Consider the following 24841-nt stretch of genomic DNA (forward strand, 5'->3'; position numbering starts at 1 on the left):
AAAAGCCACTTTACTGTGTGCCCCCTGTTGTGCAGCCTATGACCATAATGATGACATCACAGATCACATCACTGATGACATCACAAATTACATTACAACAGTAACTGGCATTAAGCATGGCCTTCAGCATGGTCAGTGTGCTTGACCAAATATATGAATGGGTAGTAGTCATTGCCTTCAGTTATGGACACTGGTGACAACCTTCACCCACGGGTACTATTTTAAAACACTAACAGGCTATCAAACATAGATTTTGGCCTGTACCAGTGAATACAACTTTCAACATGTCCACTTTATATTAAATATACTGATCAGGCCCTAGCCATGGACTTTAGCACAATGCTGGCCAGTGGCCACAATCTTTGGATGTGCCCACTATATATTCTAACATATAAATGTGTCACTATCCATGGCCTTTGACCAGGAGCAGTTTAACAGCCGAAAGGTTTGACCAAATCCCCCATTCAGTGCTAAGGGCTGTGGGGGTGTCCACCCCCGGCAGATTCCCAAAAAGTTTTAAAAACATTTTTTAAAAAAAAGTACCCTGTTGCACCGGTTCCTGATCGCAAAGTGAAAGGGAACAGGCTTCACAGGGACACAGCAAGTTGGTGGGGTCAAGTGGGGACGAAATGTGCCGCCACAAGGTAAGTAGGGATGTGGGGTATGGGTGGGGGCTGGGGCGAAGTCAGAAATGTTCAGGGGAGAAAAGACTGAAGGTTATTTTAAAAGAAAATCTTCAGTCTTTTCTCCCTTAAACATTTCCGTCACAGGATTCCAACCCTGATCCCTTTTGGCAATGACCACTGTAAATTTTAAAATATTAAAATGCAATAAGCAATGGCCTATGGCCCTGACCACTGTGTATTATACAACACTAACCAGCCACTAGCTATGGCCTTCGCTGTGCGCACTGTATATAATATACACTAACCAGCCACTAGCCATGATCTTCAACACAATACTAGTCAGTGGCCACAGCCTTTGCCTGTGCCGAGTGTATATTATAACATATTAATGGGCACTAGCTGTGACCTTTAGCCATGGCCACTGACTACAGCTTTCAACTTTGCCCACTGTAGATTGTAAAACAGTGATGGGCTATTAGGCATGGCTTTTAACCATGCACATTGGTATTTTTGAACACTAACCAACCACTAGCTATGGCCTTTGGTGCTGGCCAGTGATCCGAGCCTTTGTCATGGCCAAGTCCACAACCTAAATTGTTATTAAGCTAATGAAAGTTTTCACGAGATAACTTATAAATGATGTTATGTCTAATTCCATTATTGATGCAATCAGTTATATAAAATGTAACTGGTATTTTCACCAGTGATGGCATTAGTGATATGATATGTAATGTAATCAAATAACATGTAATTAGTGATGTCATCAGTGATCTGTGATGTCATCATTGTGGGCATAGGCTGCGCAACAGGGGGTGCAAAGTTAAGGTGGCTTTAGCTGAATTTCAGGGCGTTTGTTGCGTTAAGTTATCAACTTAACATCCCTGCAATTTAAGTTTTTTCCTTGAATATCAAAGGTTATGTTACAATGTATTGTTCACCCTAACGTCCCTGCAACTAAAGTTCTTTCCTTGAATTTCAAGCGTTTTGTTATTCAACAGATTTTTAAAACGCTCCCGGAGCACTATCATGGTTTTCGGCCATTGTCAGTGGTGCTGAATGTCCATTTTAAAACTCTACCAGACCCCTAGCCATGGCCTTCGGATTGCAGGCTTTCAGAACTCACAATGTTTTTAGGCAATGTGCAGTGAGAATAATAATTTGCCATGGACAACACTTTGGTTAAGCAGCGGTCTCCAAGCTGTACACCCTTTTCAGCGCCGTCATTTTTCTGCACACCGCTTTGGTGCGTCCATACCGATGCAGCACCCATTTTCGCACCAACGCCATTCTGGCGCCGTTATTTTGGCACAAGGGATGTTTGAACATGGCTGATGTTGCAGCCACGTCTAAACGCCCTAATGACAAATAAGATCACAGGACTGCTCTACAACAAACCTTGCCACCTCCCAGTTGCATTGCTTTTCTTTTAATTAACTGGTCTTTTAGAGTTCAAGGCTCAGAATTTATCCACTAGGACACAACTGCTTGTTGGTTTGTGAGGCATACATTTCATACTTAGCCTATAATTTAATATGTTCAATGATAAAAGGCTAGGTATGAAACCTTTGAAAATCCAAACAATAACATCATTGTAGCATAATGATTAAGTGCTGTATCTCAAATTCCTGCAGGTGAGGCTTCTCCAATGAGTGTTCAGCATAAATGTGATTCTTTTTAATTTCATTTTTTCTGTTTTAGAATGTTGCCCAGAGATGGTGTAGTCCTCTTTTTGAATACATGTCCAGTGTAAGGTGGAATGTGTGGTGCAAGGGTTTGCATGCCATCTGGAGGGTGTGCATGCAATGAGTGTTTGTTTGATGTGAGCGTGTGTACATGGTGTGAAGGTGTGTATGAGGGAGTGTGCGTGCAGTGTGCATTTGCTCCGTGATGGCAAGTGTTAGTGTGTGCACATGTTTGTGCACTCCCGTGTGTATGTGAGCATTGTGACACATTGAGTGTGAGTTTTCAATGTCAGTGTGTGTGTGTGTGTGTGGGGGGGGTGTCTGTGTGCATGTCTCCATGTAATTCGGAAGATGTCTATCCAGGTTTTCTTTTTTTTGTTGCATTTTGTGATTTGTAGTTTTGTTTTGTCCATCAAGTGTCCTTTACTACAAGCCCCAAAATGCAAAGTAAAAAGGAAATCTGAATGATCACCTTCCAAATAACAATGTATACAACACATGTAACTTGGCTATATTCATGATTTCTGCTGCACCTCTATTTGTTTGGGTTGAATGGCATTAAGGTATCTGTAAGCTGTTGAAGGAGGAAGTACCGTAGAATCAGAGGAGAGGGAAAAATCTGGGAAAGTGAGAATAAGTGGCTGGAGAAGAGTGGTGTCTACTTGCCCAGCCGTTTTCAAAATCTAAAAGTAGTGCATGTAAAGGGAATAATGGGACTGTGTGGAAAGCCCATGCCTTGAGCTGCAAAGAATGTCTTGTTTGTGCTGGCTCACATACAATGTTAGACACACAACTATCATTAACCCATTGGTAGTGCAACTCAAAAGACCTTCTGACAATAATGCAGTGATCGGGTGAACGTTTGCATGAAGAAGGCCACATGGATCAAAGGCATGTCTGTTAAGACTACATAGTGCAGAATACAGTGTTTACCAAAATATACTGTTTCAAATTAAGGAACAGCATTCAACCACTATGCCACAATTGCTTAGTGCTTAATGTTGCATACATTTCATACTTAGCCTAAAAATAAGTATGTCCAATTGTGAAAGGCTATGTACGAAACAAATCCAAACAGTAATATAATTGAAGCATAATGGTTATGTGCTGCGTCTTGAACTTCTGCATGCCAGGGTTCTCAAAGGCAGCGTTCAACACAAATGTGTTTTTATTTAATTTTTTCAGTTTTATAATGTTACCTAGAGATGGTGTAATACATGTTCGATTCTGTTTTATAATGTTGCAGCAAATAAATGTTTCATTTTTAATACATGTTCAATTCTGCAACAATGGTGTAATACATGTCCCATACTGTTTTAGTATTTTTATAATGTTGCAGTTAATAAATGTTTTTCACGTTTAATCCATATTACAAAATGAAAAGTGCCTACAGGTTCATTCCAATTGCGACCTCTTGCGCCATGTTGCACTAAGTGGTCTTCTAACATCTCTTCACTTGTTAGGTACCATGGCGTGAGGTGGCTGGCCTTTTCCTCACTTTGAAATTAAGCAGTGTGGCTCCTGGTTATTGCATGGATGGAAGATCCAGGTCACCAGATATTTTCGACCCTTGATGTCACTGTAGCTGTACAAATATCTATTTCTTTTTCTTATGTATAAAAGATTGAAGGCTTTGAGAACTACCAATGTTTTTAGTTAATACCCTGTGCGATTCAATTATTTGCAGAGAATCACACACTTTGGTTAAGCGGCATGCTACAAGCCCCTTGTTTTATGGCGGGTCTTTTGGTGATTGTTCTCATACATCACACAACCACAACTAACAACATTTAAGCAGCATGTAAAAAGGGAAATAATTACCAGCTGCAAAATTAACATATGCTCAGGTACTTTTGCCTCCATAGTGAAAATCAAAAGCTGGCACCCATGAATACAGGCAAAGTAAGTGAACATATATCTTAAAGTGAAATAAACATATGTATTTCAATAGAGTGACTCCTTAGAGGAAAGTGTGCAAGGCAAAATATCATTGGACTTTTAAAAAAGTAATGAGCACCAGAAAAATAACCTGAAAGAGGAAATGCTCCAATAAATGTGCTCACCTTTTAAACCCAGCAATCTGTCATGAAAAATTCCCTAGAAAACTAAATCCCAATACCAAACAAGTGTGTGTGGTCTTGTGAGTAACTGTCTGCACTGGGAACATGACAACCTCAGTAAAATCCTGGTAGCCAAATACTTGAGCAAGCTTGCCAACCTGAAAAAAAACCAAGGGGTTGCGTCCGCCCTCTGAAAAAATGTTACGCCGTCCACCCACATGTGTCCTTTACTGATGCCATGAAAAACAGCCACAATCAGGGGAAAGTAAGTGCACCAGTGTCCAGGATTGCAAATTCTCTTGCAACATTGTGGGCAAATACTCATCACTTACTTTCCCTCTCATCATTTATCCTCCTCACCCCCATGTCTAGCTTTCAGAAATACTCTACTTTAAAAATCTAACTTGTAAAGTACACATATCATAGTGCCACTCAAATGTGTAAATCTTTATAGAACTATGTTAGGTAAAAGGTGAACAATGGTGGTATTATTCCCCCCATCTTGACTCTGAGACTACAACTTAAAGAATGCAATTCTGCAAACAGGCAATTATGACAGTAGCACAGTTTAAAAATAATATTGTGGATGCTGTGTGTTAGGAGATATTTTTTTTTATTTTTTGTATTTACTTGATTCAATTTACAATAGAAATTTTTATAAGATAATAAATATTTTGTTCCCCTCCTTCCCTCCTTCCGAATTGTCCATTCTAGCCTATGAAATAAAACGGGAGAATGTCCTCCTCTGACAAACAATAGGCAGCGGGACGAGAGAAAGAATGTGCAACGGTGCAAAGGGGACAATACAATAATAAAAGTTGGCCTTCCTTCCTAACACCAGACTAATTTACAGCTTAGTATATTGTAAGAGGATTTCCCCCTTGATTAATTCCTGAAGTTCTAATTTCAAGTTCGTGAGGATTTGTGCAACCGCTATAACATGGGAGATGTTGTCTCCCTCTATGAATTTATTCCACCAGTCCTCTTCACCACATGTTGTCGACTCTTTAAATATATGGCCAAGGTGTCTGTCTCTCCAATCCCTCAGATTTGTGCATGTCAAAAACAAATGCCTCAATGATTCAATTTCATCTGTTTTTTTACAAAAGCGACAACCATTTTCCAATGAGATCTTTCTTATCGCCCTGATTTCATTTGTGGGTAGAAGGTTTAAGCGAAAACGCATGAAGATTCTTCTTAAGTGTCTGTTTGGAAAAATTTTAAGTAATTTGGCATTTCATTTATGCCCCTTGTTGTCGGCGGTTGGTGGTTTATTATTTTACTTCTGTTTTGCAAAGACGTCGTCTGAATCCAGTCTCGTTCCAACAGTTTTTTTCTGACTTTATTTGGGTTTTGAATCAGCTCTTCTTCAGTGCTGTCAATATCCACCAGAGTGTTTCGATTTTCCATTGCCCAATTTATGAGCAAATTACTTCTCTGATCCTCAAGTTCTGTATTAATGATGGTTGCTACACTTGGGCATTTGCTAATTTTGATTTTTCTGTATAGCATTAATGTATTTCTTACCACCATCGACTCTAATGACTGTAACCCTAGTTCTTGTCATATTGTTGAAATAGGAGTCGATGTTGGTAACTTTAAGGTGGTTTTCCAAAAAAGTCCTTCAATTCGCCTCCAGAATTTTCGTGGTATCGTTAGCATTGCATCGGCTCCGTAAATTAGGGATGGCACCACCTTTCCCTTGTAGAATTGTATCAAGGGATTTATGGTGAATTTGCAAAATCTTACGTCAATCATTTTGGCTTGAGTCGCCAACTTCTTTGTTTTTTCCAAGAGATGATCTTGCATTGCAGACTCCTGACTATTGTTACTGAGGATTACCCCTAGATACTTGAATTCCTTCACTTGTTCAATTTTTTCTCCGTCTAGGGTCCATCTGAATTTTTCAGTACGAGAGTTATGTTTTTCCATGATCATAGCTTTAGTTTTACTTTTGTTGATTTCCAAGTTGTTCTTCCTCACATAGTCTGCCAGCTGTAGTCCAATTGGTGTCAAATCCAACAAGATGAGATCATCTGCATATAACAGTCTTGCAATTTTTGATCTTCCTGTTGTGGGTGGAAAAATATGTGTCGCCTCCTCTCCTTCTTTGATGTCCCAAAGATATGAATTAAATAGTGTTGAGGCGAGGGGGCACCCTTGTTTCACTCCCCTGGCCGTAGGTATTTCTTCAGAAAGTAGTCCTACTTGGTTTAGATGTACTCTTATAGTAGTGCCTTGGTGAAGAGCTCTTATCGGTGCCAAAATTCCAGTCGGACATTTTTTAGCTCTCAATTTGTCCCATAGTCTTTCCCTGTTGACCTGGTCAAATGCCTGGACCAGGTCTACAAATACTAGATAGATTTTCGGGCTTACTTCATGTATCTTGCTTTTTAAGATGCTTAGTAGCAAAATGTTTACAGCTGTCCCTGCATCCTTTACAAACCCTGATTGTAAAGGGTCTTCATTGCCCGAATCTCTTGCCCAGTGTTGGAACTTTTCCAGAAGAAGAGAACCAAAGATTTTTCCAATCACGTCTAGAAGTGCTATTGGGCGGTAATTCTTAGGCTCCTCTCTTGGTCCATGTTTATATATTGGCACTATGGTTGCCATTGTCCATGAGATGGGTATGGTTCTAGGGAGTGTGCACTTCTTTATTACTTTATAGATGAAATTTGCCCATTCTTCTTTATTTTCTTTTAAATCAGCATTTCTGATACCATCAGGGCCTGGGACCCTCGAGTTGTTTAACCGCACCAGTTTTTTCATAATGTCATCCCGGTCCCACGCTGTTTCCCATGGGGAGTCTAGGGAGACGGGGGTTATTGTATCCTGCTGTCCAACTTTCTTGAACAAATTTCTAAAAAATTTCATCCAAGTCTCCTCTTCCACAAAGTTGTTTATTATGTTCTCTCGAGCCCTAGAGGTTGTTCTTATCAGGGACCAAAAGTCTCTTGATTTCCTGCTACATATCGTCCGTAACATTGCGGTGGCATCTGCTTGTTCAAGTGTTGCTCTATTGAGCCAAAGCCAGCTTTTGTAAGACCTTACAGCATTTTTTACTCGGTTCAACATCTCCGGAGTGTTTTCCTTTTTTGCAAGACGTTTAAGTTTTCTTAGTTTTTTTCTTGCTTCCACAATGCTTTTGTTGAATTCATGAATATGATCTTTTATCTCACGATTAGGCCACGTTTTTTTCTTTTTTTCATAGATTTTTAATAGAGGACGATAGTCAATGTTGTCTTTTCCTGTTCTAATTCCTGTGTCTCGGTCCAGTTTACATATGTCAGTATAGATACTTGTCAGTTGTTCAACTGCCTTTGCTGGAAGTCTTAGTCTTGTACCTCCACTGCAATCTTCAATTTTAGCCATCATAATTTTCCTGGGTGACCTTATGTTTATCCAAGTCGCCTTCAATAAATTATGGTCGCTGTTGAATGTTTTCACTACCTCAAAGTTGACCATTATCTTCAACAGTTCATTGGAAACAAATATGTGATCTAAATTTGCTTTCTGATGGTTTCGCTCCCACGTCGGGATTGTTGGCCCTTCGCTGTGCATAGATGTTTCTAGACTGTGGAGGTTGCATATTGACATCATCTTCATCCATAGGTGTCCCCAAGCCATATTTAAGGGTACCTTTTTCATATTTCTCTTGTTAAATTGCTTGCTAGGGCATACCGCGTTCAGGTCCCCACATACTATTACGTATTTTGGTGCCCAGTCTACGTGCATTTTTTCTAGTATGGAATTTCCTGTTTTCAAAAAGTCATCGTTCTTGATTGCGGCCGGATTCCAATAGGTGTTTATCACACCAATTGCTTCTTTGTTTTCGCTTTTTAGAATGTTAGTGTCCGCCGCCGTTTTTATCCATCTAAAAATGTTTACTTGAAAATGGGCATCTGAAAGTTCTGTTTTTATGTGTTCAATACCCACACCTGATCTAATGGCAGTCATTAGACCTGACGTTGGGCGACCCTTTCCCGAGAAGTTAGCTGGTGCTAAGAAAGTTTCGTATCCTTCTAGGAAGGGTTTATTAATTAGCCAAGTTTCTTGCAGACATAAGATATCAAAATCTCCCAGATTCACATCGCTTTTTGCTAGTAAATGGGTGAAGCCTCTGGTGTTCCAACTTCCCAGTGTGATGTCACTCGACTCTTCTTCTTGCCCTCCTCTTAATCTCTGATCCCAGGGCTTATTTATTTTTCTGGGTGGCTAGCTCTTTCTAGCTAGTGCTTCTGAGATCCATGTCCATCTTGAAACCGTACTATCTGCTTTGTCTTTTGGTAGTTGGTTTGCATTTAGCTCATTTTCTCTTGTTCCATTTTCCTGTGGAACTGTTATTGTCAGGTTCCTCACCGGATCCTTAGGCTGTTTTCCATTATTTAACGGGTCCCGGTGAGGAGTTCTCGCTGGCTCAATCACAATCCGGGTTCCTTTCAAGTTTGACTTCCCTTCTATTTCAATGCTTGGTGCATTCGAAAGTTTTTCATCTTTCCGCTTTGCACTTTCATTTGATCTGTATTGAGGACCGCTAATATCAGTCCTTGTTTTCACCCTTTTTGGTTGTGATTGTTCAAATATTCTCTGTTTGTCATTCTCCTGTTCCGATTGTTGATTTCTTTGACAATATATGCTTAGATCGTACCCTAGCATCAGAAAACTTTCTGATTCAGCTATTAGCATGGCTCTGATTATTGGTGATGGAATGTGTAGATACACACTGTCTCTTTTGCCCGACGAGCTAAATTCCACAATTCTGACGTCTTCAGAATTTATTTGTCTCAAATTTGGTATGCACTTCATAAGAGCCAGTACGTTCTTTCTGTTCATATTTAAAACTAAGAAAACACATGGCATTCCAGACTGTGGACTGTCTCCATGCAGTAACCGGGACAGATGCTGCTTAGTTTCAAAGCGAGGAAGGATCCAGCCCCCTTAGGTCTTGTAAAGAGAGCTCATTTATTAGGAAACATGTCCTTAGAGGGATGACCCCTTCCTCACTTTGAAGCTGAACAGGGTTAATCTCTCTTACTGCTGGGATGGGAAACCCCCTGTTGCTGTAAAAATATCTATTTTCTTTTTAATTATTTACTTGGAGACTACAACTACCAGAATGTAATTCATTAAAAGGCAAAAATGGTCTCGGAGTGCAAAACATTCAAGGACAGACAATAGCACAGTTTAAAAAAAAAATGTGGACACCCATCCATGCAGTAGCTCCAACTGACCCGGCTTAGCTTCAAAGCAAGGAAAGTGTTTGCCTGTTTCTCTACGTGGTCTTCTATCTTTCACTCTTTTATCGGGCAACGTGGCCTGAGGTGGCTGAGCCCTTCGTCACTATGAATCTAAGAAGGATCTGTCCTTGTTACTGCATGGACAGGAGACATGTATGGCAATTGTGTCACCAGTGATGTTTGATCCCCGATGGTACTATAACTGTAAAAATATCTTCCAGAAAAAAACAGTAGCTGCAGCTACTGAACTGCACATACCCTTGGATCTATGTAGTACTTTATAGGCGTGAAAATCGGCAAAACAAGCAGGAAAAAAATGTTTCCAGGCCCTCACCAAATTCCCCCCCTCATTTGTGGCAGCTCCCCCTCTCGCTGGATGGCCTCCTCACTTCCTTTGCCCTCTCTCTTTCCCCCACAACAGAAGCTGTTTCTGTGACACAGTTTGCTTTGAGATATTGGCCATTTGAGGCTACATAAAGCTTTGTGTTACAAACTCAGTCCCTACATGCCCTCCAACTCCCACATTTCACTTGGTACCATCTAACCAACCCTCCAACTCTAGCCTGATGGCATTTGCATGTTTCTTGAACAGCAAATAGCATTTTTCCAGCTTCCAGCTTTTCATTATTCCATATCCTTGGTTATAGCTGTGGATATATCTCACATTGAGAGAAAAACAAGATGGTGGTTGTTTCATTTCTGTAAACCCCTGTTTTTTGGTAAATCCTTGAGATATCTCTTTCTATTTTTGAGAAGGGGGCACCCCCTTCTTCATAAAATATTTAAAAAACTTCTGCACAGAATAACTACAAACCATGCATGGATTGCGAGTCAATGTTTCATGCCCACATTTTTTCACACCTGGTCCAAATCCATCCATCGGTATGGGCTGTGTGCTTTGGCAAAAATTGTCCTTATTTGTCTATGGGAAAATGAATGAAGTGGGCCGAACTTTTGGAAAACATTTTTTTAAAATTGGATGCTTAATAACTTTCTTATTTTTTAACACATCTTTAACAAACTTTGCAGTCCTGGAGGGGTGCAGGTTTTTGATGGCTTTTGAAATTTCAGCCAAAACCATTACTTGAATCAAAAGTTATTAACAATAGAATTTTGAGGTGTTCCTATGGGAGTCGAACTCATTTTAACTATAGGGTGGCTATAAAACGTGAAAATGTGTTTGTGGCGGGATTTGTGGCAAAGCTTTGTTCCTTACACAATTCCACACCATTTCACCAATATGCACCAAATTGTACATAGTTGCCTGTTAGGAATACTGGACATTACTGGCTACATGATATTTGGACACCCCATCCCTTTCCCCAGATTTCAGCAAAAGTCAATCTTTCTGGGTTTATGGCAAAGCGTTGTTCCTTGTACAATTCCACACCGTTTCACCAGTCTGCACCAGATGTTGCATAGTTACCTGTTCAGACCATCCGGACATTACTGGCTACATGAAATTTTGGCACCCCACCCCTTTCCTGGGATTTCAGCAAAAGTCAAAATTTGCTTGTTGGTTTGTGGCTTGGCGAAGCGTTGTTCTTTAGACAATTCCACACTGTTTCACCAATCTGCACCACATTTTGCATAGTTACATATTAGGACACTATGAACATTACTGGCTAAATGAGATTTGGACACTGTGGGCTACATTGACCCACTCAGCAGAATTCCCATCCATGACTTCTGCAGTCAACAGCATAATGGCTGCGCTGGCTCCTTGGAGCACCATTGCATCAAGACTTTGTTTGGCAGCGACAAAAGGATGGCTGCACCATCTTGCCAAACACCTATTGGGCCTGTTGGAACAGGGAGCACAATGAGAAAGGTGCCAGGGTGTGTTCTTGTGTGCACCAAAAGAAGCACATTGAAACAGCGCTGCTCTGCTGTTTGCAAAATGTTCCCATTGAGAAGGGAATATTTTACACTAAAAAGGATGCTGCCCTGACGCTATTTTCATCTATTCCACATCACATTGCTTTTATCAATGAGGCCCTGCCATGTCCATCCATATCCACATTGTGCTTCAGCAGAAGAACGCATTATCCCTGAATGACAGGCTATGTCACACCAAATCTGAAACAAAATAATCTTCACTTTCAGCCGTGCGGGAAACGCTTAACTTTTGCTACAAAGTGTCAAAAATAAACCCTGCAAAAAGAAGCCTTAGATCTCTGTGCACATGTCAAGTTCAGGGGACCTTTGCCTTGTACAAACTGCTGTATATAAGAAACTGAATAGGGCTGCAAAACAATATTGGGAAGTCAGATGGAAGAACCAAATTTAAAAGAGAAATCCTAGCAGCTTTCACCATTTGTCAAAATGGGCTTTTGCAAACCAAAAGAAAATGCCTGTTTTAAAAGTACAATGTTGAATAAAAATGTGTCCCTTCCTAGCAATGTAAAGGGTGTTTTGCAGGGGAACATATATGGGATGCTTTATTCAACAGGCTTCTTTTTGAGTAAGAACAAAAAAAATGCATTGGTTGGATTTTGCAAGCTCCAGAACAGGTCTTTCTGCTGGCTAAACTGAGGCCTTCCCCCAACAGGAGCCACCATAAACTTCCGGGACACATAAGTGATTGCTAGCTTGGAAACCTTTGAAAGGACCAGAAGGCCGCATATCACATACTTATCAGACTATTGTCTGTGCTCCAGGCTGAGACAATAGATTCTGGGACACCAACCTGTGAGGTGAGGAAGTGGCAATAAACATTAAATCAAACTGGGAAACCCCCCAGGGCCACCTTGGGCCTAAATTACAGTTGGTGGTAGTTGAGAAAAAAAATGGGCCAAGTGAAGGACAAAGGCCAGCCCCATTTGTTAATCAAAAGACTATTTTGATTAAGAAACTTTGAATACTTTTATCTCTGCAACAGGACTTCACAGGAATGCAAAAAGTTAACAGTGTAAATGTAATTTTGTTGTTTTTAATTTAAGATGTTGTAGCCTATACTGCCATATTGGGAACAGGAATGGCAGAGAATTGCATGTTCTAAGGAAAGTGTACATAATGGCACTTTCAAATTCAATACTGATATGCCTAATAACAATCTATACACATGTACAAAGTTATAGAATTTTAGGCCGGATATTTCTTCATGAAAACAATGAAAAATTGTTAAGCGAATGAAACCAAGTCTTACAAACTGGAGAGTTGGACTGGCACGCTCTGCATAAATTATGTAATCTACCCATGTGATATGTTAAAATGACACAAATGTAAAAATGTGCCATTTATGTCAAAACTGGGTTGTGGAAAAAGTAACTGTGGGATTTTCTGGACATAGTAAACCCACATCATAAAGCTGATGTCATGTCTCTAAAAGTCCAATCAGCTGATAGGAGAGCAGTAATGATCACACCTGTCCAATCCAGTTGTTAGGGGTGTACCCAGCCTAAGCCTGCCCGACCATATCATTCTATGATGTCACCCGCTTTTATAGAAATGGTGGGAACTCTAGACAGACGCTCTCCTGAATTTCCAGCACCTGTGTTCCTGATATTCTACATTCATCTTGCCAGATTCCAGATTCCACTCCCTGGCCAAAGCATAGCTGACTCTATCCCAGCAAGGCCTTGAACGAAAAACACCACTAAAAAAAAGGGAACAGCTGTGGTACCCTTTTTGGGGAGCATCCTGAGACCAGATCAGCTTTTTGCCCGCTAGCTGCATGCCCGGCGTACCACTGCAATCCATTTGTACCACTACCAGCATCCAGCTGTACCTTTGCCATCCAGTGACCAGACAGGCCTAGCTGTGGTTCTGCCAGGAGAGTCCGCCGCTATCCGGCGCCCATCGTGCGGTGACCAGAACCCAGTTGACTGTTCCAAAATCCCAAGCTGAAGCGTGGACTATGAGTAACTCCCCATCCCATAGAAACACATAGTCTACCCATCCTGATCCTTTGTCATATTCCACTCTCCCATTAGCCCTATCCATACTGTGGTAACGTGTTTAAAACTGTTAGAATTCTCTGTGCACCCTGTCCTTGTTGTTCTAGTGTTGGCGCAATTCTGTCATTCATCCTGTAGGGTATTTTGTGGAGATTTGGGGCCTGACAGTATTTTCTTACCGCCGAAATATGACTTAGCAACAATCACTCCTTGTATTCAGATTGGGCCATGTACAACAATAATACAGTGAACATGCATTATTTCAGCACCCAGGCATGCATATTTGGTATGCGTGGGTGGTAGGCGCGGTTGGTGGTATTTTGGTGAGCATAATTCCCTTGTTTTATTTGTGGCCCCAATGTCCAGAATCCCTTATCTTTGCTTAGATTTTTCGTGTAATCACTAGAGAGACCTCAGACCTACATTTTAGAAATACCACATTTTTCAGTGTTAGTGTTAGTGTTAGTGTGCCACCATGGGCGATCTCACTGACTTATTTACGACAGAGAGCTATATATGGTAATCTTGTGGTAATTTCCACTACCTTATATACGGTAGGGAGCTATGTTCAGAGAGTCTCTCTTCCCGTTGGCTCATGTACCTCCAACGAGCTATGCTACAGTCACTCACAACTGTTCATACTGAATCTGACATGCACACATCTGTCTTAAAATGACCATTGCACTGTTTAAAATCTCCCCACATCATCAGCATTGTAATGGTAAATAGTAAATACACCACCCGTCTGTTTTCAAATATTTTTCTGTATTATAAAAGTTGCAATTAAACACGATCTCATTCTTTACAGAAATAAATAAAATGGTACAGTAAAAGCATTGTCTATGACACCCTGCAAAGAGAGTGGCGGAGAACAGAACTCAAATTGCAACATTAGCATTTGATTAAGGCATGCACAGGAATCCTACACTGACTGCATATTATCGTACACACTCAGCTCCCACATTTCTGTAATTACCTTATCTTTTTAGTTGTTCTCTTTGGCTGTTCTCTTTCTGAATGTGGCTCCCTTGAAGATTAACTCCAGTAAAAAGGAACGCTTGCCTTCTCAAACCGGGGTCATTGCCTGGAATTCTCAGCTTTTGCAGATAGGAATGCCTCAGCCAGTGGAAAGGTCCTTCTTTCAGCTCTCCCCAATCTCGACTGACTTTTTCCTCCCACAAACTTCCCCCAGCAAAAAGCCTGATCACTCCCTCTAGCATGATACTTGCTATGACGCTGCTCCAATCAGAATTAATCACGCCATCTCCTCCTTCTCTACACAATGGCTCATTTTTATAGTAATACTTTGTAACCAACTGATTTCCTGTTCTTTCGATCCCATTTGCTTCCTGTAGTTATGTGGACAGGGCAGCAGAGAGAACAGAAAAAAAAAATGGATGTGCGTTTAAAAGTTCACTTTCAGAATAGGCCTAATTCTGCAGTGGAGACACATTTTTATTAGTGGATTATGTTTCATTAGTCATGTTAGTTGTCAGTAAGGTTAGTTATTATTTTCAAATGTGTCTCTCGCACCATAGGCATTTCAGGTGAAAAATAGTGTGCATTTTTGAATGTGCACGTGTACTTTTAACTGTAAAAATAGATTTGCATCTTATATGTTAAAATCGTTTTTGACTGAATGGCCTGTCTTTCCTTGTTAATCTGGTAACACATATAGCAATGCACCGCACCCTTGTGGTGGTGCTGCAAAAAAAAAATTGCTACCTGTGCAGTAGTGCTGTACTCTGTGCTGTAACACGCCAAATATCCTTACAATCCCATCTTGTAACTCCTTATCGATATTTGGAATAATTTAAACTAATTCACACATACAGTTGGACGCGGGGGTGACAAGGTTGACGTCATGAATCAACCTTGGATCGTACCGTGTCTTTCTTTATCTATCCAGGCTTGATAATCTAGTTTAAGTAAAACTTGTCTTTCTTCCAAACCAATTTCCTCTCTTTCACGGCTTCATTTTATCAAAACTGAACCTCTTTTTATTTTGAAAATCTCATCCAGTCCTTTAGCTATGGCCAACCTATTACCTCTATATTGTCCCTGTGATGTGAATCTATACCCCAGGCTGAAAACCACATTCCAAATCTGAGTATTTCACCCGTTTTTCATAAAAACCACCTAACATTTAAAACTGCAATTTATAAAAAAATTGAACTTTCCAACGCGTGATTCCGGCTGCATCATGTTCTCACTTTCAACTTGCTTTTGAACTGTATGCCTGTGTTGATACTTTGCCTTGTGATTGCTAGGGTTTATACATTACTGCTAGTGTGAGAAATCATATTTGCCTCATAGATTTAACAGCACATTAACTATTTATTTGTCAGTTTCCGAGTGTCATTTTAGGCCATTGCAAAGGGTTTTTGCCTCTTATTTTATGAGTGAAGGTCAGATTTTGATTCTGTTTGCTGCCTCATATCCCTGACTACCTGCTGCTTCTTTTTATCCACTCGGAAATCAATTAATTTTGGGTGAGGGAAACTTTCAGGGGGAAATCTTATCCTAATTGAAAAAAGTGCTCTTATTCAATTGTGATTTGGATAGGTCTTGTAAAAGGTTACCCAGTGTACTTCAGTAGTTTTCATTGTAATTATTACCCCATTGGTGATTGCTGCCCAATATTAAAATCTGTGTGATTTCTTTGAATTTTAAAATAAATAAATATTGCATTCCCACCAACCGGCCTGGTTCATGGTTTATGTGACCCGGGGTATTTGTAAAAGGGGGTGTGAATGAAATTATTGGAACACAAATGACAAATGAGCCATCATTCTGAGGTAGAATGTGGAAATTTCGTGAAAAATTAAATGAGGCCTTGGTTCTCCAACAGCAGAATAATGTAGACCAAGAGTCCCAATTAGATGCACTAAAAGTAGAGTGTCAGGAAAAGGTTGAAGCTGACTCACCAATTAGCATATAACAGGGCCTGCTCAGGACAAATAACCATGCTGCAAGATCAGGGCAAAAGGTTGGAAGAGGAGAATCACAAATTCATTATAAAAAAACTCCACTCCCAAGCAGAATTTGATCAAGAGCGCCAGAGATTAAATACCATTAAGTAACAAAGGGATGACCTGGCTGAACAGAGGGGCACCCTAAATCAGGAGAAAGATGCCCTATGTCAGGAAGTAAGCAATTTAAAAACAGAGTTACAGGAAAGTGAGTAGGGCTTCCAGAAACTAAATAAACTGAAAACAGAATATGGAAAGTTATTGGAGCACACTAGATGAGTAGAAGGTGCTCTGGAAGAGAACACCCAAACTAAAATAGTGCAAACTCAGGAGGTGAATCTCCTGCAACAAAAAGTGGCTCAGTGTTCCCAAACTATACAGGCAGCACAAAGAGATAATGAGGCCCCCATGAGGAGAAAGATGGGCGCCACAAGCAAGTGGTGGCTCAAGAGCGGGTCATGTAGGCCAGAAAAGCCCTGATAGCCGAGCAAAATGCTCAGATCTTTGCCTATTATCAAGAGGTAGGGGCTTAGAAGGAAAAACTAGCAAGTTTGGAGAAAGAGTATCCAAGATCTAATCCAAACTGGAGGGACCCCGAACAGATAGAGCGGGACAGGGCAACCCCTGATCATGGTAGGATGACCTATGTACTATGTACTAAGAGACTCAAACCCATTTAATACTTTGTGGCTGCTGACTTCATGGCTACTGGTTCACAAGAGCCAGAAACCATGAGGCCATCAGCATTTAATAGGCTTAGCATGATGGAGCTCACGGGTCAGGGCCCCCCAGAAATTGATAGAAGAGCATCCATGGATAGATACAAAAATATATTTGTATTTGTATTTATATTTTGTTTATTTATAGTGCGCACCTTGCCCGAGGGCTTCTGGGCGCATGTTTAGAAGCAGTTACAAGTTACAGCGTATCAACAAGACAGCAAATTACATAGAGAAACAATTTTACAACGTGTTCAGGGTGGAAAAAAGCAGGAGAAGAATCATGATAAGTACAGTAACGGCAAATAAATACACAAAATTAAAAGCCGGAGAGGAAACATGAAAAGTACAGTACCGGCCAATATGCGATTAAACAAATATACAAGAATGCAGGCAAGTCTAAGTAAGAGGTCAGGTCGGTATATGCCCAGAGTCCCGTAGGGTTACCAGTAGGAATGTAGTGTAGGGGCTCAGGCATCCTGTTCATGTAGCCACTGTTTGGTTTTAGTTTTAAAGGAGTAGCAATATGACACGTTTCTCAAAGCATTAGCAAGTGAGTTCCAGAGCTTCGCTGCAAGGACAGGAAAACTATCACCACCAGCTGTCCGTAGTTTGAAACTGGGGATCGCCAGTGTGTGAGCCTGGGCAGATCTCAGAAGTGCATGGACAGGTAGGCAGGGGCTGTGTTGTTCATGGCCTTGTGGGTAAGTACAAGTGCTTTGGGGGATATACAATGAGAGATAGGTAACCAGTGCAAATTGTGTCTAGTATTGGAGATATGAGAGTGCCTATGTATGTTGCGTGGCCCTCATGGCATTATTCTGCGTAACCTGGAGTTTGTCGAGGTTTTTTTGACTAGTCCCTAGGTAGAGGGCATTGCAATAGTCAATTTTAGACATGATGTGGGTTCTGGCTAGAATCAGACAGTTGTCAGATGTCAGAAATGGACGACAGGCTGTGATCAATTTACAAGTATAGGATGAGGCCGAAACAACTGCATTGGTTTGTCTGTTGAGGGATAAGGTGGAGTCAAGATATATTCCCAGAGTTTTCATGACGTTGAAGACTTTGATGTCATTCCCATCAATATTAAAGGAGTTGTATTTGGGGTCATGCTTGGAGGGTTTAGTTTGGGAGCCAAGGATGATTAGCTCTGTTTTTTCATCATTAAGGCAGAGCCCATGATGTTTGAATGACCGTGTAGACTGTGTTCAGAGCTTTGATGTCTGTTACATAATCACCAGTGATAGGGATGAGTATCTGGATGTCATCCGCGTAATTATTGTAGGAGACACCCAGATATTCGAGTATATCAAAGAGTGGTTTAGTAAAGACATTGTAAAGTGTGGATGATACGCACGATCCTTGTGGGACTCCGCACGGGACATGGGCTGGATCAGCCGCAGCTAGGGGAGAGAAGACCCTCATGGCTCTGTTTGCTAAGAAGGAGCTGATCCATGATATGGATGACTCCGAGAAATGAGCAGCAATCCTGAGATGGTGATAGAGGATTTGATGATCGACCAGATCAAAGGCTGCTGAAAGATCAAGAAGGAGCAGGAGCGCCTGTTTGACCTTGTCTTTCAGATCCTCGATTTGAGTTTTTAGGTCTATTAATGCAGTTTCTGTGCCATGTCTAGGACGGAACCCAGATTGTCTAAGCCCTAGAAGATTGTTGAGTTCAAGGTAATCCTGGATTTGGAGATAGGTCGCTCGGTCGAGGATTTTGAGAAGGTATGGGACCGTGGTGATGGGCCTGTAGTTGGAGGGATTACTGAGGACAAGATTAGGTTTTTGATTAGCGGGATGACCCAGGCATCCTTGAGGTTGTCAGGTACAGTTCCCGATTCGAATTATGCATTAATGAATGCAGTAATGAAGAGGGCGAGATCATGTGCCGCTTCGTTTATGATTGGAGCAGGGCAAGCGTCACCTTGGCAGTTGGAAGGCTTGAGCTTAGTAATGATATTTTCTACTTCCTTGATGGTGAGAGATGAGTAGCTGAACGGTTCGAAGGCGTGTTTAGGTGGGGGGGTTTTGTAGAATATGGGGTTGCCAGACGAGTCAGAAAGGAGGCTTTTTTTTGCATTCATTTTGGTGTGGAGGCGGGCAATTTTGTTTAGCAGTGCTTTTTGAATGTTAATACACCACTCAGAGTCCGGAATACACGTATCAAGCGGGGCAATGGGAGACTCAAGTTCCTTGAGGATCTTGAAGAGTTCCTTAGTGTTTGATTGGGCTTGAATGATCCTTTTGTTGTACACTTCCTATTTTGCAGCTAGGATAGCTTCTTTGTAGGTCAAAGAGGCTGATAAGAGGTTACTTTTTTTGAAAGAGCCTCGGCTTTCCTTTTTTCTTTCCACAGCTCGTGTAGGTGAGGTGTGAACCAGGAGTTAAGGTGGAGCCGTGGTTTTTGTTTGCGTAGTTTGATGGGAGCTATAGTATTGAGGGCTTTAAGCATGACGCGGTTATAGGTGTCAACTGAAACCGTGGGGTCCAAGCAGGTGGCAGACACCGAGTTCAATAACAGGTAGGATAAGCGGGAGTAGTTTCTCAACCGTAATGTCCTTTTTATTGTGTGTCTGTGTAGGGGGAGCAAGGTTAGGTTTAACTAGGGGGGGACTGGAGTTAATGGAGAATGAGATTATGTGGTGGTCGGACCAGGCGCACAGCGACACGGAGGTGACGCTAAGTACACAGTTGATGTCTGTAACCCAATCTAAAGTTCGGCCTTTGGTGTGGGTGGGCTCAATAACATATTGGGTGAGGCCAAAGTCGGCCAGGACATTTTCAAGGTCAGTGGCTTTGGGGTCATTTCAATCCTGGTATCCTAGATTAAGGTCACCCAGAATAATAATTTAAGAGTTAGGCTTAGTACTAGATGCTAGGATAGAAGATATGTCTTCTACAAACGAAGAGGTAGGTCCAGGGGGCCTATAGATAAGATGTACTGTGGCCGTGTGGTTGGGTGTGATGGATAGTTTAATGGATAGTTAATGGATAGTAGTTCCGCTGAGGGCAGTTTAAGGCTATTGGCAGCTCTGATGTTAATCGAGCTTTTGAATATGAAGGCCAGTCCCCTGCCCTGTATATAATGTCTGATGTCTCTGACCCAGAAACCTCCTATTAGGAGAAAGTCAGGGAATTCGAACTGCAGAATCACTACCTCCAAAGGGACCAGTTGGTTCGATTTGCACACAGGGGTCGAAGTGTACAAAAAGAAGTAGTGGAACTATATTCCCTGCTGGCCTTCCCTCTCTACCCACAAATCCCATCACTACGCCCACTCCCACACACAATACAAACACTAGCACCTGCTGTTTAAGGGAACAGTCAGTGCAGTGCACTGAAAGTGCAAGCTGCACCATCTTCCTACACTTTTATTTTAAAACAAAACCATTCCAGAATGGTTTCTTTTTAAAATAAAAGTGTAGGAGCTGTAAAATGTAATTTAAAAAAGTAGAGGAGCACTACTCCCGACTGCTCCCGCTCACTTCGACCACTGTTTGCACAAGAACAACAAGAAAAGAGGCCCCAAAATGGCATCCCAAAGAACTCCACCCAATCAGGGCAGTGGGGGGGATACCCTGCCAACCCTGTAAGCAAGGAGGAGTCAGAAGACTACTCTCCTGTGCACCACAGGGGAGAAGAAACTAGGCCCCACCATTCTGCAAGTCCCTCCCAAGCTCACAGAATAAGGGACCACCTAGATGATCATGCGGAGATCCTCAAACAGCAGCGGGTCTGGGGTCTCCTTACTTCACTGGGCAATCGAGAGTTCATTGTGAGCATTTGTCTGAGACCCAGTGATAGCAGTGACCTGGATTTCCCCCAACAGGGACTCAATCTCGAGAAGATCCCCCTGGATGGCTCTAGTTTTGGCCAGCTGATCAGCTAGGTCATTTCCAGTTTTGTCTGATCCCTCTATTCTGAAATTACCCTTGATCTTCTTCCAATAGATGGTCATCCCATTAGAGGTGACCAGATCATCAATATTTTGGATTAGCTTGCCATGTTTGAGAGGTTTGTTATTAGCACACAGCATACATCTGGTTTTCCAATTAACAAGGTGCCCCACAAACCCGTTCCGGACATAATCCGAATCAGTGATTATGACCAGTTCGTAGAGTTGTTGTTGGACAGCAGTGAGGAGGGCCTGATGAACTGCCATCAACTCTGCCACCTGACTACTGCATGGACCGATTTTGTAAACAGTGCAGGGGTCTGGGGCATCATTCATCGAGGCATTCCCAATGCCGGCCACCAGTTCCTCCTCCCTGTTGTTGTCAACATGGTAGGAGTACCCATCCACATAAACTGTGGTCACTCCCGCGCACTTGTCTTCTTCATAGACTGAGTGCGGGGAATTCAGGTACACCTCCATGTTGTCCTGGATGTTAAGCGCTTCATCCTCAAGATAGTTTTCTCTGGCACAATCATGCAAGTCAGCCAGAACTTGCGCGAGGAGACTCTTCTTGTTTGGCCATATCTGACCTCCACAGGAAACCCTTGCATTGACAGAATCCAGGAAGTAATTCTGGAATTACTCACATTTCCAGCCCAGATTCTGTCACTTTGGAGGTATTGAAAGGGCTTGGAAAGGGCTTGTGTGCCGTCTCCACTATGATGTGTTCCCCCCTGATCCTTAGTCACACCCATGACACGGCCACAGCCGGTCATCCAGGGTTTCCCACTACTCTAGAAATTGTGTGGGAGGTTGCATATTGGCCACACATGGGGCAGGACTTTGATCAATATTTGAAGGGGTGTCTTGTTTGTGCACAATTTCAACCAACTTCACTCAAACACTGAGCTCCCATCCAGAAGAGGGGGATGACACTGCCTTGGTCAGATTTACAATTAGATTTCATTGGGCCCGTGGTTCACTCCTCTAGGGGGAACAAGTACATGTTAACCGTAACATGCTTGTTTACCAAATGGGTAGAATGTCTCCCGGACCCAAATTGCAAGGCAGAAACACCAGCTGCCCTGATGATCAACCACATCTTCAAGCGTTGGCTTACCGCAAAGGATTGAGTGAGACTAAGGTAGTTACTTCACCAGCTAAGTGATGACACAGATGTGGGAGATACATGGGGTAAAAAGGAAACTTCACATTGCATACCACTGTCCTCTAGTGGGGGAGTCGAGAGGTACAACAAAACAATTGTGAGCATTTTGAAAAAGTTTGTGGCAGATTCTGGGCTAAGTTGGGGCATCCGATTACCGCTTGTCCTGATGGCCATCAGATCTACACCTTCTTCTGCGACCAAAATGTCTCCATTTGAGATAATGACTGGGCAGAGTATGGTGCTACCCCAGCATCTGATCTATAGAACACAAGAGCAGACACTGGTAAACACCTCCGCGACTCATGAGTATGTTGAGAATCTAGGAAAACACCTTCAACATGCTTTTGCATACGCTCAGCGGAATCTGGAAAGATCTGCAGAGGGAATGAAGACTCAATATGACTTAAAAACAACCAAAAAGGAATACCAAGTAGAATAAAGGGTCTACTTGTACAATTTCCAAAGGAACCAGACCAAGGAGCGGAAAGATTTAAAAAGCTGGCACAGTCCTTTTGAAATTGTAGATAACATTTCATCTGTTGCCCACAGAATTCGCACCCCCAAAGGAGAAATGACAGAAGAGAAATAGGTCCATATTAATCAGTTAAAAAAGTTTTCACCCTAGGTACACATTGCAACTTATTGAGAAGACAAGATAAGATCAAATAGAGGAAGAATTTGAAGCATAAGATCAAGAAAAAGAAGGACCAGAAGGGAACAGATAGGTTCATAGGTATATTTAATTAACAGGGAGTATTTTTCATCATTGTCAGGGTGAAAGGGACCCCCAAAAATTCTACAGAAATCAGCAGTTATCTATGTTTTGTGAGTGATCATTTGCCTTTACCCTTCTAGTACTGTAATAATTGAATGTATGTGTGTCTGACAGCTGTCAACCCTCCTGAAAGACAGTCAGTGGGAAAATGTATTCACCAGTTTTTATCTATTCAATAGATCCATACTGGCTGCGCTCTTCGTAGACCAAGGAGGACCTCCCCAGGGACCTGGAATGGAAAGATCGAAGAAGCTGGGGGTGTCGCTCCATACCAAAAAGAAAGATCCAAGAGAAAGCTGTGCGTCTACCTCCATACTCCAACGAGAGACAACAGGAGGTTCGTGGTGTACCACTCCGTGATGGAAGGACTCCACCTGATGAAACCCACTTTGCCCTACTGATGAACCCCAATTGCACTACTCTCCCTCGACCAGGATCTCAGAAGAGTCTGGGGGATTTGTGGGCTACATTGACCCACTCAGCAGAATTCCCATCCATGACCAAGCTGCGCTTCTGCAGTCAACAGCATAATGGCTGTGCTGGCTCCTTGGAGCACCATTGCATCAAAACTGCATTTGGCAGCAACAAAAGGATGGCTGCACCCTCTTACCAAACACTTATTTGGTGAGTTGGAACAGGGAGCACACTGTGAAAGGTGCCAGGGTGTGTTCTTGTGTGCACCAAAGAAGAAAATTGAAACAGCGCTGCTCTGCTGTTTTCAAAAAGTTCCCATTGAAAAGGGAATATTTTACACTAAAACGGATGCTGCCCTGATGCTATTTTCATTAATTCCACATCACATTGCTTTTATCAATAAGGCCCTGCCATGCCCATCCATATCCACATTGTGCTTCAGCACAAGAGCGCATTATCCCAAAATGAAAGGCTATGTCAAGTCAAATCTGTGAAACTTCACTTTCAGCTGTGCGGGAAACGCTTAACTTTTGCTACAAAGTGTCAAAAATAAACCCTGCAAAAATAAGCCTTAGCTCTCTGTGCACATGTCAATTCCAGGACACCTCTGCCTTGTACAAACTGCTGTATAAAAGAAACTGAATAGGGCTGCAAAACAATATTGGGAAGTCAGATGGAAGAACCGAATTTAAAAGAGAAATCCTAGCAGCTTTCACCATGTATCAAAATGAGATTTTGTAAACCAAAAGAATATGCCTGTTTTAAAAGTACAATGTTGATAAAAACTTGTCCCTGCCTAGCAATTTAAAGGGGGTTTGCTGGAAACATATATGGGATGTTTTACTCAACAGGCTTGTTTTTGAGTCAGAACAAAATAAAGGAATTAAAATGCATTGGCTGTATTTAACAAGCTCCAGAACAGGTCTTTCTGCTGGCTAAACTGAGGCTTTCCCCCAAAACGAGCCACCATAAACTTCTGGGACACATAAGTGATAATTGCTAACTTGGAGAACTTTTAATAGGACCAGAAGGCCGCACATCACATACTAATCAGACTATTGTCTGTGCTCCAGGCTGAGACAATAGATTCTGGGACACCAACCTGTGAAGTGAGGAAGTGGCAATAAACATTCAATCAAACTGGGAAACCCCCCAGGGCCATCCTGGGCTGAAATGACAGTTGGTGGTAGCTGAGAAAAATAAATGGGCAAAGTGAAGGAAAAAGGCCAGCCCTATTTGTTTCAAAAGACTATTTTGATTAAGAAACTTTTAAGACTTTTATCTCTGCAACATGACTTCGCAGGAACGTAAAAAGTTAACAGTATAAATGTAATTTTGTGATTTTAATTTAAGACATTGTAGCCTTCACTGCCACATTAGGAACA

This window comes from Ambystoma mexicanum, chromosome 12, assembly GCF_040938575.1.
Source record: "Ambystoma mexicanum isolate Mex_15411 chromosome 12, UKY_AmexF1_1, whole genome shotgun sequence".
In the NCBI taxonomy this organism is placed as follows: domain Eukaryota; kingdom Metazoa; phylum Chordata; class Amphibia; order Caudata; family Ambystomatidae; genus Ambystoma; species Ambystoma mexicanum.